The following is a 17250-nucleotide window of genomic DNA, read 5'->3' as shown; positions in this document are numbered from 1 at the left end:
AAGAAAAAAAAACTTTGAAAGACTTACAAACTCTATTCAATGCAATTACCAACTACAATTTCAGAAGATCAGCAATGAAGCATGGTACTCACCTCCTGACAAAGAGGTAACAGACTCACCATGCAGAATGAGAGGTATATTTTCAGACATGGACAACGTGGGAATTTGTTTTTTTCAGCTATGCATACATGTGACAAGGATTTGTTTTTCTTTTTTTCTTTTTAAATGATGGGAAGGATCTTAGCAATAGAGTTGTCAAAAAATAAAGGAAATAGTAATAGCTAACATTCATATAACATTTACTATATGACAGAGACTGGGCAAAGTTCTTTACAATTATTATCTCATTTAATACTCAACAACCCTGACAGGGAGGCGGCTTATTATGACCATTTTACAAATGAAGAAACTGAGGTTAAGCAACTTGCCTAGCTTTCTACAACTAGTTAAGTGTCTGAGGTTGGATTTGAACTCAGGTCTTCTTGATCCCAGTTCCAGAGTACTTGCCACTGCATCACTGAGAGAGTTGCTGAAAAGATTTTTAAAATTCACAGAAGAGAACAGAAGGGATGCCAGGAGGAAACACAGAATAAAGGACAATTTTGAAAGTTACCCGTTGAATTTTTATATACTTAAAAGGGAAAAAGTCTATATGTAATAGAGAGTCATTATTTTACACACAATCCTTTTTTATGTTCTATTTGTGTATGGAAATGCTCATTTTATTTGGTGTTTATTAAGTCCAGAACAACAACAAAAACAAAGCAATATTTAAAACACAGCCTGTTCATAACATTGAGGGTTTTGTGAATTTTTATTAAAAAAATGCTGTAGACAAACATAATCATTTGCTTGTCTTGATTCCTCTAGTTACTCTGGCTAGACAGCTACTTACTATTCATTGAATCTATATGCATATGAGTAGTCACAACCCTGCACCTGAGTGGCAGCATGGCATAGTAAATAGAAAGCCATCTTTGGAACTAGGAAGACCTAAGTTCAAGTCCAGTCTCTGATATGTAGAGTTTATATGGTCCCAAGCAATCATTTAATTTTTTAGTGGCCCAAACAACTTTCTCTAACTATAATATGCATAACTATTGCTGATACGCACTAGTAAAGGAAATTGAACACACCAGTGAAATCAGAAGTCCAGTCCAGAAACATCTTGAAGTGTATATACTCCATAAGGTTATTTAGAAGATTAAATGGGATAATATAAGTGCAACAAAAAGGACATCTGGGACTGGCTGATGAAAGCTCAGTCCTATGGAACATACTCAGCATGCTGGATCTGATGCAGACTCTATGGGAACTATAAACCTCCTGCTTTATGGACCACGTGGAGAAGAGCAGCCCTTCAAATGGCTGCTGTAAAATGCATACAAAAGGGTCTAATGAGAAGATTCTGGTCTGTTTTTTTTTCCTCCCCCTGGGCTGCAATGCAGGGAAGATGTGCTATAAGCCTCTGTGAGGGGTGAGGGTCCTAGGGCCATAACCTCCCAACCTGGGTGGACATTTGGTCAGTGAATATGAGATTTCTGTTCTCTGTCTCTTTGCACTTTTTCTTTCTCCCTCTTAGACAAGTGCCAAGACTAGGCTGAGACCTGGGGAGCTTTGAAAGTGAAAAAGAGTGAACCTCCAGAGGTCCTGGAGCTGGAATCCAAGAGATTTTGCAGACAGCCAAGTAAATTGAGAAGCATGGTCCCTTTTACCTAGCTGGTTCATAGCACTGGACCTACAGCTAAGAGGGAGAGAGAGAGTAAGTCATTCATTGGCTGTGCTGCATTCAGAAGTGAATTTGCTAGGTCAAAAGCCTTATGATAACTGTTTAAGATTGAACCCATTCTAACCAAGGACTGAGACGGAAGGGAAGGGAGTATGCTCCTGGTGTTAAGGAAACATGTTGGTACTTCTATTCTGGCTATATCTTTTCAGTAACTATCTTTTCATAAAAGCTAGTGTATGTTAATAGATTAAAATTCAGGGATGGGGAACCTGTAGCCTTGAGACTACATGTGACCTTGAGGCTGCAGATTCCCCACCCCTGGGGTTAAAGGATAAATTATTAGTACTGGAGGGGAGACGCCAGAATGGGAGCTTGAACCAATGACATAAGAGAAGAAACCCCTTAGGAGTACACCAAGGACCCTGAGGAGAGTGAACCCTGCTCTGAGGGACCCTATTTCTTAGTGGGAGTAGGAGTTGGGATAAGTGCTAAAAAAGTATTTTGCAAACTTTTGACTTCTACATAGATGTCAACTTTTAGTGGCTAGTGGCCTAACCCTGTCAGAGTCAGGAAGACCTAGGCCTAAGACCTATCTCTGGCAAAACTAGCTACATGACCCTGGGTAAATCAGTGTCCCAGGCAGTTGAACCTTTAAATTATAGATGAGTTATGAATCTGCATGAGTTAAGGGACCCATACTGATGGAATTAGATCCAGACAAAACAAACAAAACCCCCTTTATTTAGATGTTTCAGATAAAATTTCAGACATTTCATATAAAATTTCTAGAGCAGAGGCCTCAAACACAGCTCACAGGCCACAGGTGAACCAGATTAAAATACAATTGGGAGATACTTAATGAAATAAATAAAAATACAAGAGAACATAATGTTAATGTGATTTTCTAAGCCAATATGCAGCCTGCAGTAATACTTACACATGATTTAATAGATTTCTATTTGAGTTTAACTTCAATGGTTTAGAGAAGAAGTTCTCAAACTTATTTGGCCTACCACACCGTTTAAAAAAATTATTCAGTTCCCTCCTGGAAAGCTACTTTCTTTAACTCTTTAATGTTTTGTTTTTTGAAATTTGTGTCATTTCAAAAAAAATACAGAATATGTTTTAAATGACGCATCTTAAATTGAATAATTTATTGTAAATTTGTGATTTTTTTCTGCATTGAAATTTTGATGACACCATATTATGTCATGTAATCTTATAGTGTCATATTGTAAACAAGTCATTACATAAACATATTCCTGTCAATACATGCTGGACTTCCCAACAATGCTCAGAATGTTCACCTGCCAACACTTGCTTATTAAGACCTGTCTGTGGACTTGACCACTGATAGGTTATAACTTGCATTTTGTGTTTGTAATCATTGCGACTTTAACTCTGTTACACAACAGATGAAACATGTATGAATGATTTTTCAAAATTTTTTTATCTTCTTTCCTTATGCTTCCACCACCTCCTTATTTTTATTCAGCCTCCCCCAATTGCACCTGTGGCTACCCCATTGTTGGGGAGGGGAAGCATACAGTCCCCTTTGGGAACCTATGGTCTAGAGGAAGAAATCAACCTCTATATGCTGATGTTACATTCAAAACCTGGTAAAGGATGGAAAACTTCATTCTCAGAAACCTCATGTGATCAAAATAGTTACAAAAATATCCTAAATTCGTCTTCCTCAGCAACAGAAATAAGAATATCAATAGAAAAAAAAAGAAGCAAGGATATCTAATCGAACAAAAAGAGGCGTATATATAAGAGACAGAATTAGAATGGTGAAGCTCTGTGTCAGCAGCTTTCTTGCTTAAGAAATATATCAATGCAAAAAGATTTGGAACCAATGAAAGTATCTTATTAGGAGGCCCAGTATCAAATTGGTATGTCTGGAACCTGAGCTATGGATTTTCTCATGATGTTACTATGGTTTTTGGCAATGGAGATATTGTCTTCACTTGTATGTTGTCTTGTCCCTGACAGCCTAACCTAGAAATTAAATGACAATTTTCACTTTGTTTTGCAAGAGTAAAAGAATTTGAGTAATTTGATTTTGAATGATAGCATCACAGTATTTGTAACAAACATATATAGGTGACCATAGCTGGAAAAATTATTTGAAGGTCACATGTTTGCAGAGAAGTTTTCATCATCAGAGGATACTGAAACCTAATTTCACTTTTTTGATCAGCAGCCAGAAAATGACAACAGTTTCCCTTTGCTAGTGGCCATTTGTAGCTTAGAGTAACACTGTAACTAAAACAGCTTTGATAGTCTTAAGTGGCAAATTTGATCAGAAAATATAATGCTATATTTTACAGGATACCTAGCCCCTAGTTTTAAAAAATACCAGATTTATTTTCATTCTAGGTTCTCATGTGATAGATGAATATGGATATTAACATACACCCACATATCTTATAAAAAAAAATGAAATCTACTTTAAAGTTTGACTTTGAATAATTCCCATTCTGGTAGATCATTGTATTAAAATAAATTTATAGATGTGTGATGCAGTAGAAGGTGTGCTGGGTCTGGAATCAGAAGATCTGGGTTCATATTACGGCTCTACTACTTACTACCTATGTGACCTCAAATAGATTACTTTACCTTATTGCACCTTACTTTGCCTGTCTGAAAAATGAGGCGGTTTGACTGGATGATCTATAAACTCCATCCTAGCTTTAAGTCCGTGATATTTTTATCTCTTTCCAAATTAAAGATGAGATATATATATATATATATATATATATATATATATGCATATATACATAATATATGTACACACACATATATATACACATATGTATATATATATATATTTTATACACACACACACACACATATACATACAACAAATGACTTCGTTCATCAACACAAAGTCAAATGAAAATAAATCCATCTATCAAAGAAGGCGAAACTGAGAGGGTGCCTATCAATTGGAGAATAGCTGAGTGAATCATGTTATATGAATGTGATAGAATAGCATGGTGCCATAAAGAATGATGAAGGTTTCAGAGAAATCTGAGAACACATATTTGAACTGATGAGTGATCAGTACCTGGTGAACAAATTATGTAATAACAACACTTTAAGGAAAAAATAACATTGAAAACTTAAGAATTCTGATCAGTGCAATGAACAACCAGGATTCCAGAAGACTCATGATCAAACATGCTACCTACCTCCCAACAGAGAAGTTATGGACTCAGAGTGCAAACTGAGACATCTTATTTTTCATATAACCAATATAGGAATTTATTTTCCTTGAATATACGTATTTGTTACAGAGTTTGTTTGTTTATTTGTTTGTTTTCATTGAATTGGGGAAGACAGAAAGATGAATTTTCATGAATTAAAAAAAATTAAATTCTTTAACTCAGCTAATCATCCCAATATTTGGTTCAAGTTCTAATAAGCATCTAGGTGTTTAAAAAGATCCAGATGTTAACTAAAAATTTCCTTTTTGTATCCAGCCGTTCAGCTTCATGTGGTTATATCTTTAGTGCTCTTTTAAAAAATTAACATAGTCAATTTTGATGTGGTCCTTACAGTTGCAACACAGCTTCTAATTAAGCCTGGGATATTTTGCATTGTGCTTATTTTTTTTAATTGGAAGGATATATGACTCCTGAATGATGGAGAGAAGGCTGTGTGAAGCTACATGCTCAAATAGACTAGATTGGGAACTGAGTTACACATCTAAGTAATCAGACAAAAGTGTAATAAAAATGAAACAAATCTGCATTAATAGGAAATAACTTTTGGAAAATCAGATTAGAGTAATATTTACTATGTAATAGTATGGATTTTCATTACAAAAATACAAAGCCTTATAGAACTCTAAATATTATTTGAAATATTAGTATATAAATTCGCTAAAAGAACAGTGATAGGAGACCATTAAATTTTCCTTTCTAGTCAAGTATGGACTAGGAAACAGAAATGTTAATAACTAGACCTCAGTTTTTGCTATTACAGTACACAGTAGAAAGAGTACTACTTTAGGAGGCTAGGAAGCTATAGATTGGAATGACTACTCTGCCATTCTGCCACCTGTGACTTTGGACAAGACATTCCACTTCTCTGGATGTGATTTTTCCCTAACTATATAATGAGAGGGTCAGACTAGATGATCTCCAAGGTCCCTTTAACTCTAAGTCTATCATCCTATATATGATCTTATATACAGATTTGCTTTTATCGGTGGACAGGTAGGAGAATTCTTGCTTCTTTGTGCCCAATGGCCAACCAGGTTTACATAGCCAGTAAATGGGTAAGATGGGATTTTAATGAAGTATAGTGTCATATTCACTCAGATATGCCGCATTTATAATATAGATTCATGTGTTGGTCATTGGTAGATGGATCTGTCTTGCCCAAGTTCAGAGGAGAAAGAACTTTTCCTTGCTCTTAGATTAGCATAATAGGATTTTCACTGAATGGTATGCAATTTAGAAGTCACCTAATCCTATATCTTAATTTCACAAATGGTTTGTTGTTTTCCTCCTATTTCCTAAGTATAAGTGATTCCTGAGGCTCTGTCCTTTTATACTCTTCCACCTGGTGAACTTACACATTCCCATGGGGTCAATCATCTTTTCTACATGGATCACTTTCAGGTCTGTAATCCAACCCTAATTATCTTCCCTCAGTTTTAGTTCTGAATCTCCATTCAGAGATTAGAGCTGTTGGATAACCCCATCCCCAATCCCCAACCTGAATAACGCTACTACCACAAATTCAATATGTCAAAAATCAAATTCATTTTCTCCTCTAAATCATCTTTCTTACAAAATTCTCTATTTTTGTCAGTAGCACCGCCATTCTCCTAGTCTCCCACGCATGAAACTGAGTAAGCTTTTGACTTTTCCCTCTCATTCACTCCCACATCTAATCAGTTTTATTGATTCCACTTTGACAATATCTCTAATGCTTGTCCTCTTTGTCCATTCATCTTGTCATTACCCTAGTTCGTTCACTTGTTACCTCATATCTCTCCTTTACTGTAGAAATTACTCTGTAGACTTCATGGGGTAGAGCCAAGATGATGGGGTAGAGGATGTACTCAGCCTAACTCCTTCAACATTTTTCTCCAAACAACTTAAAATAATGCCTCAAATCAAATTCTGGAGTGGTAGGGCCAACAAAAGGTCAAGGTGAGATCTTCTTCCAGTCCAACACAATTTAGGAAGTTGGAAGGAGAAATCTGTCATATGGGGATTGGCCTGGAGGCTATGTGGGTGATCAAGTCCCAGTAGTATGGATGATTCCAGTAGTAGAACTAAGTGGTGATGACAGCAGCAGCAGCAGTTTCAGGATCTGTGAGAAACGATGAGCAAAATGCTTTCAGAAAAACTGGGAAAAACTTACATGAACTGATACAAAGTGAAGTGAGCAGAACCAGGAGAACTTTGTACACAGTAACAGTGACATTTTTAAGATGATCAGTTATGAAAGATTTAGTTACTCTGATCAAGACAATGATCCAAGATAATTCTAAAGAACTAATTATGAAAAATACTTTCCATTTCCAGAAAGAGAATTGATGAATTTTGAATGCAGATTGAATCACAATTTTTTAACTTTTTTTCTTGTTTCTTTTTTTGTCTTTTCTTTTGTAGCATGGCTAATATGGAAATATGTTTTGCATGACTTTGCATGCATAATCAATATCAAATTTCTTATTTCTTCAAGGAGGGGGTGGGGGACAGAAGGAAAGAATTTGAAGATCAACATTTAAAAAAAAGAATGTTAAAAAACTTTGATTGGGAAATATTTAGTAAAATAAATAAAAATACATTTTTAAAAAAGAAAATACCTTGTATAATTGTTCTCTTTCCCCTTCAATCCATCCACCATACAGGTGTCAAATAAATTATTTCTCTCCCTTTACTTCGTGAAAAAAAATTCAGTGGTTTCATCTTCCCTATAGCATAATATATAATCTTAACTTAGGTTCTCCACAATGTGCTGCTCCTTTCCAGCCTAATTTCACATGTAACACTCTTCTTTGTTCACTGACACTGGCAAATTGCTTTCTTGGTTTCTAGGAATAACGCTATGAGTGATTACTACTAATATTGTAGCTAACAAGTCCCCACTAGTGTACTTCCAATTAACAATCAACCAGTATAATCATTTAGCATTTAGAAAAAGCATTTATTCAAATGGCATAACAAGAATAATATATATATATATATATAAAGAATTTCCTCACAAAGGCATGGGTTACTTTCTACAGACACAGAGTTGAGGAGAAAAGAGGTAACATGCATTCAATGGTATTGTAGAGAATACACGTAGCCAAGACAACTCAGAACTCCAAAATCTCAGAGCCTAGACATATTTTTTTCCTCTGGGGGGTCCTTTTGACATCAATTGTGGGATGGTATAGCAATATCAGTGATAGATGTCAATTATTCATCACTGATATTGTTGAAGGTGCACATGTATTCTACTTATCTAAGTAAAATAGGTGAGGACTGAAGAGATTGAGGTTAGGGTGTTGATGAAGAGGAAAAAATAAAGAGAAGCTTCTTGGGTCAACATAAGGTAGAGTCTAAAGATGAATAATAATATTGCTAAATAGTGCCAAATCTTGGTAAGGTTATATATTTGTAGGGAACCAATTTCATGACCTCTTCCAGCAACTAATACTCAATATAACATGAGTAGAAGGAAGGAAAGTGAACAGTGATGTTTTTCATGATTAGGAATTGGTAGGGTGAATAGGGTGGTGGGAAAAAAGTAGGGTTACTCCCCAAAAAACCCATAAAAATGACCATAAAATGTCATATCAATAAGAGAGGTTGTGGCTTCTAAGATAACATTCCCAACACACTCATGAAAAATACTTTCTTGTTGGGTGTTAGTGATCCAGTTTGGATAAGGAGTGAAGTGAAACCAAAACATAACTGGAATGTGAGAATGGGGATAGAAAAGAGGACTTGAATTTGAGATAGGAGTTTGAGGAGTGAAATATAAATGTGAGAGAGTAGGTGTGAGAGAGTGGGAAAGGTGGAAGGATAGGAGATTGCCAGGGAGGAAATGGAGTAATACCAAATGATTACAATATGCAAGATGTGGTTTTGCTTGTGGACAGATTCAGTAGAATTAGGGATTTAACTCACTGGAGATAGAAGAAAAACCATGGAAAATAATTTGTTTAAAAAAAAGAGCCTTGGGGGCAGCTAGGTGGTACAGTGGATAGAGCACTGGCCCTGGATTCAGGAGGACCTGAGTTCAAATCCGGCCTCAGACACACAACACTTACTAGCTGTGTGACCCTGGGCAAGCCACTTAACCCCATTGCTTAGCTTCCCCTGCCAAAAAAAAAGAGCCTTGTTTTACTGGAAAATTTAAAATGAGATTTTAAACCCCAATTATTTGTCAAGCATGTGCCATGTAAAAGGCATGGTCGCAGTAACAGATACTGAAGAGTATAGTGGCATGGCTTCTCACCTCAAGCCCTTTATAATTTTATTGGGGGAAATAAGACTTCAACATCTAATAAGTTAACTGATAGCACAAGAAATGCACAACAATTCAATATAACAATAGATGACATAGTACATGATTAATTGCCAAATAAGTGGTCTAGATTATAAATGCTGTAGGATTTCAACAACAGATCATTGTGGGCTGGAGGTTTATATTGAGGACAAATGACTCATGCTGGATCATGAAGGATGGGTAGTATTTGAATAGTCGTTGAGAGGAGGGAAGACCCTCATATGCTCAAGCATAAGGCCACGCAATGAAACAATGTAGAAAAGTGAAACAGGTTGGGTTTGCACTAGTATTCCACTTTGCAATATGTCTGTCATCTTAAATAGTAATTGATACTGTTCTTTTCACAGGGAATAGTATCATTTGTTTCAACATATTCAGAGCTTTTTCTTTCTGGTGTAAAGCATCTGGTTTGTAGATTAACTCTATCTACTCTAAGTTCTGATAAAACAGAAACAGATTATGGTTCTTTCATCATAATATATCAGTGCTCAATACTTCAAGGGTGTTTCATTTCAAGTGTGGGTCCTCTCTCTACTGATTGCAACCCCTCTGAAACTTAGTAGAAGGTCTTTAAAGAGTAATTATGACTAAAATATTCATCTTGCAGCGAATGTGGTGATAAGACTTTCTAAATGTAGCAGAATTGATTCACCTTCAAAAGATAAACAGTCCATCTCTGGACCCATATTCAAAAACTGGGTCCATGCTGAAATGCCTTTCAGTTTGGTAGAATCTCCCAAAACTTGCACTTGATTGTATATTTCTCTTCCTCTTCTCTCACCTCAGAGGAAGACAAATTTTCTACTATCACTCACTTATGATGTGTATCTCATTCCACATCCACTGAGAATATATTCAGTTTAACTAATACAATTAGTTTAACAATAGTATATGAGCACCTGCTTTGTTTAAAGCATGCTGCCAGCCTTTTAGAACCCAGGGCCATCTCCATACCATGATGAAGCATTAGAGTAGGTCCTTAAACGAGCAGGGCTTTTGCTCAATTGCAGTTATGTTCTTTCAAATCAAGTTCAACTAAAGACAAATTAGGGACAGGACTGGGCTTGTGATTTTTTTAAAGTAAAAAAAAATCCATATTCTCTATCTCTCAACTCTCCTATTACAACTGAAAAATTAAAAAAAAAAACCCTTACAACAAATATGCATGGTCAAGCAAAACAACTTCCCAATTTCAAATTGGTCTTGTCCAAAAAAGTATATGTGTCAATGACATCAGCAGATAGGTAATATTTCATCATGAGTCCTCTGTAATCGTGGTTGGACATTGTAATGATCAGGGGTTTTAACTCTTTTAGAGTTGTTTGTCTTTACAATGTTGTTGTTAATTGTATAAATCATGTTCCTGGTACTTCTCACTTCAGTCTTCAACAATTCATATAAATCTTTCCTGCTTTCTCTGAAATTATCTGCTTCATAATTTTTATGACACAATAATATTCCATTATATTCATATTCAATAATTTGTTCATCCATTCCCCAATTAATGGTCACTTGTGATCTCATTGATGCAGAGAACTCTGTAAAAACAAACAAAAGACAAAACAAAACAAAAAAATGACAGTAACACATGAAATTTTAGAGACTTGTCTAGAAAACTTAGAGGTAAATGATTTGTATGCAGTCGCACAACCATGTGTCAGAGGTGGAACTTGAACTCATGTCCTTCTGGATCCAAAGCTGATTCTCTCTCTGCTACCACCTAAACCACTTCTCACGCACCGATTATTTGTGGGTTTTATAGTCAGGATTTGTCCAACCCTCCATTATGATTGCATGTGATTTGTATTTTAAAGTATCTACCTCAACTATTAACTTTTACCAACTGCAGTCTAGTGGTAAAATAGGATTTTCATTGTAAGCTCCTTATATGGGCTGGGTTTTTTCATATCTCTTTTTTGTTTTTGTTTTGTGTGTGTGTTTTGTGTTTGTTGTTGTTGTTGTTGCTTTGCTGTGCCTTCCACAATAGGAAATGCTTAATGTTTGTTGAATTACACAGAATCTCTGAAATGAAGGGTAGATGCTCTTTAATGGCCCCTTCCAGCTCCAAAATAGTCTATGATTCCTTTATTCTTATGCCCTTTTTTAATGAAAGAGGAGACATCATCAACAACAACAACAACAAAAAATGGTGGTTGTATATCAAACACTGTTTAGCAAAGAAAAAACAATTTTCACTTACTGCTTTATATAAGCTCTCAAGTACTGATTAATATGCTTAAGAACCATTGGAATCCCTAAGCTGTGCAAAATAACACTCTGTATGTTTCTGTTTCTATGGAGAAAAATTTAAAATTAAATGCTATAAAAATGGAAGGCTGATCACTGTAATAATCTATATTGGCTGGAATGGCTTAAAGCAGTAATATCCAAAGTAGGAGACTGACCCCAAAGGGCATAAAATCAACTAATCACAGAGTGGAGAGGTATGTTCCTCCCATCCTCACCATGACAACCAATTTTGAAGCTTGTCTCAAACACAATCACACCTACCCATTTCCCCCAACTCCACTCTCTCTCTGTCCTGTATAAGCTCCCTAATTCACTCTTTTAAAAAATATTTATTTACTTATATTTAGTTTTCAATATTTGCTTTTATAAAATTTTGAGTTCTAAATTTCCTCCCCTCTCCTTCTCTCTCCCCAAGATGGTATTCAATCTGATAATAGGCTTTACATGTACGATCACATTAAACATATTTCCACATTAGTCATGTTGTAAAGAAGAATCAGAACCAAAGGGGAAAACCATGAGAAAGAAAACACAAAAAAACAACAAAAAAAAAGAGAATATAGTATGCTTTGATCTGCATTCAGACTCCATAGTTCCTTCTCTGGATGTGGATAGCATTTTCCATCATGAGTCTTTTGGAATTGCCTTAGATTGTTGCATTGCTCAGAAGAGTTAAGTCTAATGAAATCAGTCATTGCACAATGTTGCTGTTACTGTGTACAGTATTCTTCTGGTTCTGCTCACTTTGCTCAGCATCAGTTCATGCAAGACTTTCCAGGCTTTTCTGAAGTCAGCCTGTTCAACATTTCTTATGGAACAATAATACTCTGTCACATTCATCCACCACAACTTGTCCAGCCATTCTCCAATCAATGGATATTCCCCCAATTTCAATTCTTTGGCACCACAAAAAGAAATAAACTGTTATAAAAATTTTTGTATATGTAGATCCTTTTCTCTTTTTTATCTCTTTGGGATACAGACCTAGTAGTGGTATTGCTGGGTCAAAGGATATGCACAGTTTTATAGCTCTTTGGGCATAGTTCCAAATTGTTCTCCAGAATGGTTGGATAAGTTCACAACTCCACCAACAATGCATCAGTGTTCCAATTTTCCCACATCTTCTCTAACATTTATCATTTTCCTGTTTTGTCACGTGAGCCAATCTGATAGGTAAAGTGAGGTGGTATGTCAGAGTTGCTTTAATTTGCATTTCTCTAATCAATAGTGATTCAGAGCATTTTTTCATAGGACTATAGATAGCTTTAATTTCTTTTTCCAAAAACTGTCTGTTCATATCCTTTGATCATTTATCAATTGGGGAATGACTTGTATTCTTATAGATTTGGTTCAGTTCTCTATATATTTTAGAAAAAAGGACTTTATCAGAGATACTGGCTATAAAAATTGTTTCCCAGCTTTCTGCTTCCCTTCTAATCTTGATTGCAATGGCTTTGTTTGTGCAAAACCTTTTTTAATTTAACATAATAAAAATTATCCATTTTGCATTTCATAATTTTATCTGTCTCTTGTTTGATCATAAATTCTTCCCTCCGTAGATCTGACAGGTGACGACTATTCCTTGTTCTCCTGATTTGCTTATAGTTTTACCCTTTATGTCTAAATCATGTACCCATTTTTACTTTATCTTGGTATACAGTGTAACATGTTGGTCTATGCCTAGTTTCTGCCACATTGTTTTCCAGTTTTCTCAGAAGTTTTTGTTAAATAGTGAGTTTTTATCCTAGAAGCTGGAGTCTTCGGGTTTATCCAATAGTAGAATACTATAGTCATTGACTATTATGTCCTGTGTACCTAATCTATTCTACAGATCCACCACTCTATTCCTTAGCCAGTACTAAGTACTTTTGATGATTGCTGCTTTATAACACAGATTTAGATATGGTATGGCTTGGCCACCTTTCTTTGCATTTCTTTTCATTAATTGCCTTGATATTCTGGACCTTTTGTTCTTCCAGATGAATTTTGTTATTATTTTTTGTAGCTCTATAAAATAATTTTGGTAGTTTGATTGGTATGTCACTGAATAAGTAAATTAATTTAGATAGAATTGTCATTTTTATTATATTAGCTTGGTCTACCCTTGAACAACCAATATTTTTCCAATTATTTAGATCTGACTTTATTTGTGTGAGAAGTGTTTTGCAATTGTGTTCACAGATTTCCTGGGTTTGTTTTGGCAAGAAGACTCTCAAATATTTTATATTTATATATCATTTATATATTATATATTGGTTCTGATTTTTCTTTACAACATGACTAATGTGGAAATAGGTTTAATATAATCATATATATAGTCTATATAATATTTATTATATTTATATATTAAATGGAATTTCTCTATCTCTTGCTGTTGCGCTTTGTTAATAATATATAGAAATGCCAGTGATTTATGTGGGTTTATTTTACATCCTGCAACTTTGCTGAAGTTGTTAATTATTTCAAGTAGTTTTTTAGTTGCCTACCTCACTCTTTTGAGCCACTACTTGGTGCCAGGCACTGTGCTAAATTCTGGGAATACAAAGAAAGGAGTGCTTTCAAAGAGTTCACAGTCCAATGGAGGAGATCACATGTAAGCAATTGTGTACAGACAAGCAATATATGGGGTAAACTGGAAATAATAAACAGAAGGCACTAGAATTAAGGGGAATTGGGAAAGGCTTCCAGTAAAAGGCAAGATTTTTGCTGGGCCTTATGCGCCAAATAGAAATAGAAAGATAATACCTGTCCTCTAGGAGTTTACATTCTATTGAGAGAAGATGAAACATAAGAAGAAAAAGGGCGAGGGGTGGGGTGAAGGAAAGGAACCTAGGTTATAGCCGAGAAAGTTGAGAGTACAGCCTTGAAAGTAATGTGGTGAAAGGTAAGAGTCCCACCTCCCCAATTTTTGTTTGGAGTGGGACAAATTGAGTTGCTCAGGATGAGCAGGCACAGATGGGTTGTGATCCTCATCACAGATCTCATTATATCATCTACCTCCCAGAAACTATCCCTCTTAAGAATTTCCCTAGTACTGTTACAGACCCCTCTAATCACCCAGGCTCATAACCTTGATGTCATGGTTGACTCCTCCTTCTCCCTCACCCTACAGAGGTTTATTGCCAAAACTTATTGTTTCTACCTCCACAACATCTTTTGCATTCCTATCTGCTCACACAGCTACCACCCTCATCCCTTCTTGCCTGGACTATTTCGATAGGCTCCTATTTGCTCTTCCTACCTAAAGTCTCTCCCTTCTTCAAATTTTCCTGCACAAACTGCTAAGATGATTTTTTTAAAAATTAAAACACAGGCTGATGACAGTGCTTGTGCCCTATCCACTGAGCTCTAATGGTTCCCTATTTACTTTGGAATCATTTTTTTTTAAATTTCATCCTTTTAAAATTTCTGGTTTTGTGTTTTATTAGCACAGTCATTCATGTAATCTATAATAACGTGCTAACATTGCTTCCAGCTCACTCTCTGGTCCACTTTACACACACACACACACACACACACACACACACACACCAGTTGCCTTGTCCACTTAAGAATGACTCCTCTCTGAGAAGTCCTCTTGGATTGGTGAGTCCCTGAGCAGGATAGCCATACCTTGAGGACCCCCAGCCACTCTGCTCACTTGGCTTCTTACTCACTCTCTTATTTGCTCCACTGTCACATCAGCTACCTCAGCCTCTCTCACCTGCCCCTAACCCTCACCTTGCCTTCTTTTCTCTTTTATGTTTTGTTCTTTCCTATTAGAATGTAAGCTTCCTGAGAGCAGCAACTGTCTTATTATCCAGTTTTCTGTCCTCAGAGCTTAGTACAGTCCCTGGCACATGTAAGCACTAAATAAATGTTCTGTCATCTATATTTATTTATCTCTAGCATCTGTTTCTATCATCTATCTCCCTCTCCAGCTATATAATCTATCACTATCATCTATTTATCTGTCTGTCTATATCATCTGTCTGTCTGTCTATCTATGTCTATTATCTGTTTATCTTTTTAAATATATAGATATTTTAGGGTGTGTTTTTTTTTACTGGTAGGGGATAAGATCAAAAATGTTTATAGACTTTGAATTTAGGGGACAATGGAATATGGTGATAATCTCCTTTACCCCCACTTTAATTAGGAATACTTTCTATTTTCCATTTTTCTGGTTGTTCTTTGCATCTGCTGTCCATGAACCCTTTCCTCATTGCATGCCATCCCCTTTGCTGCTCCAGTCTTTTGTCTTTCCTTATCCCCCTTCTCAAAGGTTTAGAAACCTTGGGGCAGAAATACAAGGGCGCTAAGGCTTCTGGGGGAAATGTAAATGCTTTGCCCGTTGGAGTCTTGCCTTCTTTCTTATCAGAAGACAGTGTATTAGAGGACTGAATTAGTGACAGAGCACCATCAAGACAAGATGGGTTCAGAGCAGTTTCTGTTCCCAGGCCCTGGGCTCATAGGGGTGGGAGTTTCTGAAGAGGGGGCACTTTGGGAGGTGGGGGGAGGGAAGAGGAGCATTAAGAAACAGATGCTCTGGGTCTCTGAAGGGAAGCTGCTATAATCAGTGTACAGCAGTCTCTCAGACAAGCCACAGCTTTAGAGAGCAGAAAAAACAAAAAACACAGTCTCTTAGTCCAGTGCCTAAATGTAAGAGGATTGCTTTAAGTGCGGGTGCAAGACTCTAGCCCACGAAAAAATATTATTCAGGTTTAAAATAAAGCATTGTTTAGGTTTTAATGAAGGCAACTGAATTTTCACAACAGAAGTTCTGTTCCTGGATTTTTCCCCCCTCCACATTCAGTTGCTCTGCCCCTGCACCTGCTTCCATTTTTGGCTTCCCAGCACCAATGCTCACAGAGACATCAGCTGGCAGTGGCAAACTGCTAAAGGGTTCCCTGCAATGCAGCTTTGCTAATGCCAGCCATTTATCCAATGGTGCATGCCGGTTTAACGCAATCTCTCTCTCCTCTTTCTGTCTCTCTGTCTCTGTCTGTCTCTGTCTCTCTGTTTCTCTCTCTCTCTCTCTCTCTCTCTCTCTCTCTCTCTCTCTCTCTCTCTCTCTCTCTCTCTCTCTCTCTCTCTCTCTCTCTCTCCCTCCCTCTTCCTCTAGTTTCACTTCCAAATGACAATAAGTGATGCAAGCAGGGCAGTGATCTGGCCCTTTGAATAACCCATAAGTGCATGGGACCTTCGATTTTCTGTGTTTAGACTATTTTGACCCAAAGAAGATTGTGGAGAATTTAGGCAACAATACTATTGCTTCTGCTCCATAAAGATCTATTGGCCCACAGGCTCACTTCTTTCTCCTCAGCAGATGGTGGGATAGTTTCTTGAGGTCTCTTTGACTTGAAACAGCCTTTTTTGTTGTTACAGTTATACACTGAGAGCCAGTTGCCCCAAATACAATGAACAAAGCATCCACATTTCAATTTAAACTGAGCCCCAATAGAGAAATACTGATTTGGGGGTGGGGGTAATGAGTGGAGAGGGAGGATAAAAAAGAGCACTGGAACTTGAGTGTTCAAAGGCTTTGCAGCCTCAAAAGAAATGAAGTTCTCCCCCCCCCCCAGCATTTCATTGTAGCATTTCAGGCTGTACACAGGGAAAGTGAGAAAGATCTGTGAGAAATTCAACATATATTTATTTTTCTTGGAAATTAGAGAATATCTTCACAGTGTACACTCTGAAGGGCTTTTGTTTTGTTTTGTTGTGTTTTTAATGATCTAAACCATCTGGGGAGTTGATAAAAG

The sequence above is a fragment of the Phascolarctos cinereus genome, unplaced genomic scaffold (assembly GCF_003287225.1).
Source record: "Phascolarctos cinereus isolate Bilbo 61053 unplaced genomic scaffold, phaCin_HiC Scaffold_4;HRSCAF=312, whole genome shotgun sequence".
Classification (NCBI taxonomy): Eukaryota; Metazoa; Chordata; class Mammalia; order Diprotodontia; family Phascolarctidae; genus Phascolarctos; species Phascolarctos cinereus.
Note: the sequence above shows the minus strand (reverse complement) of the source record.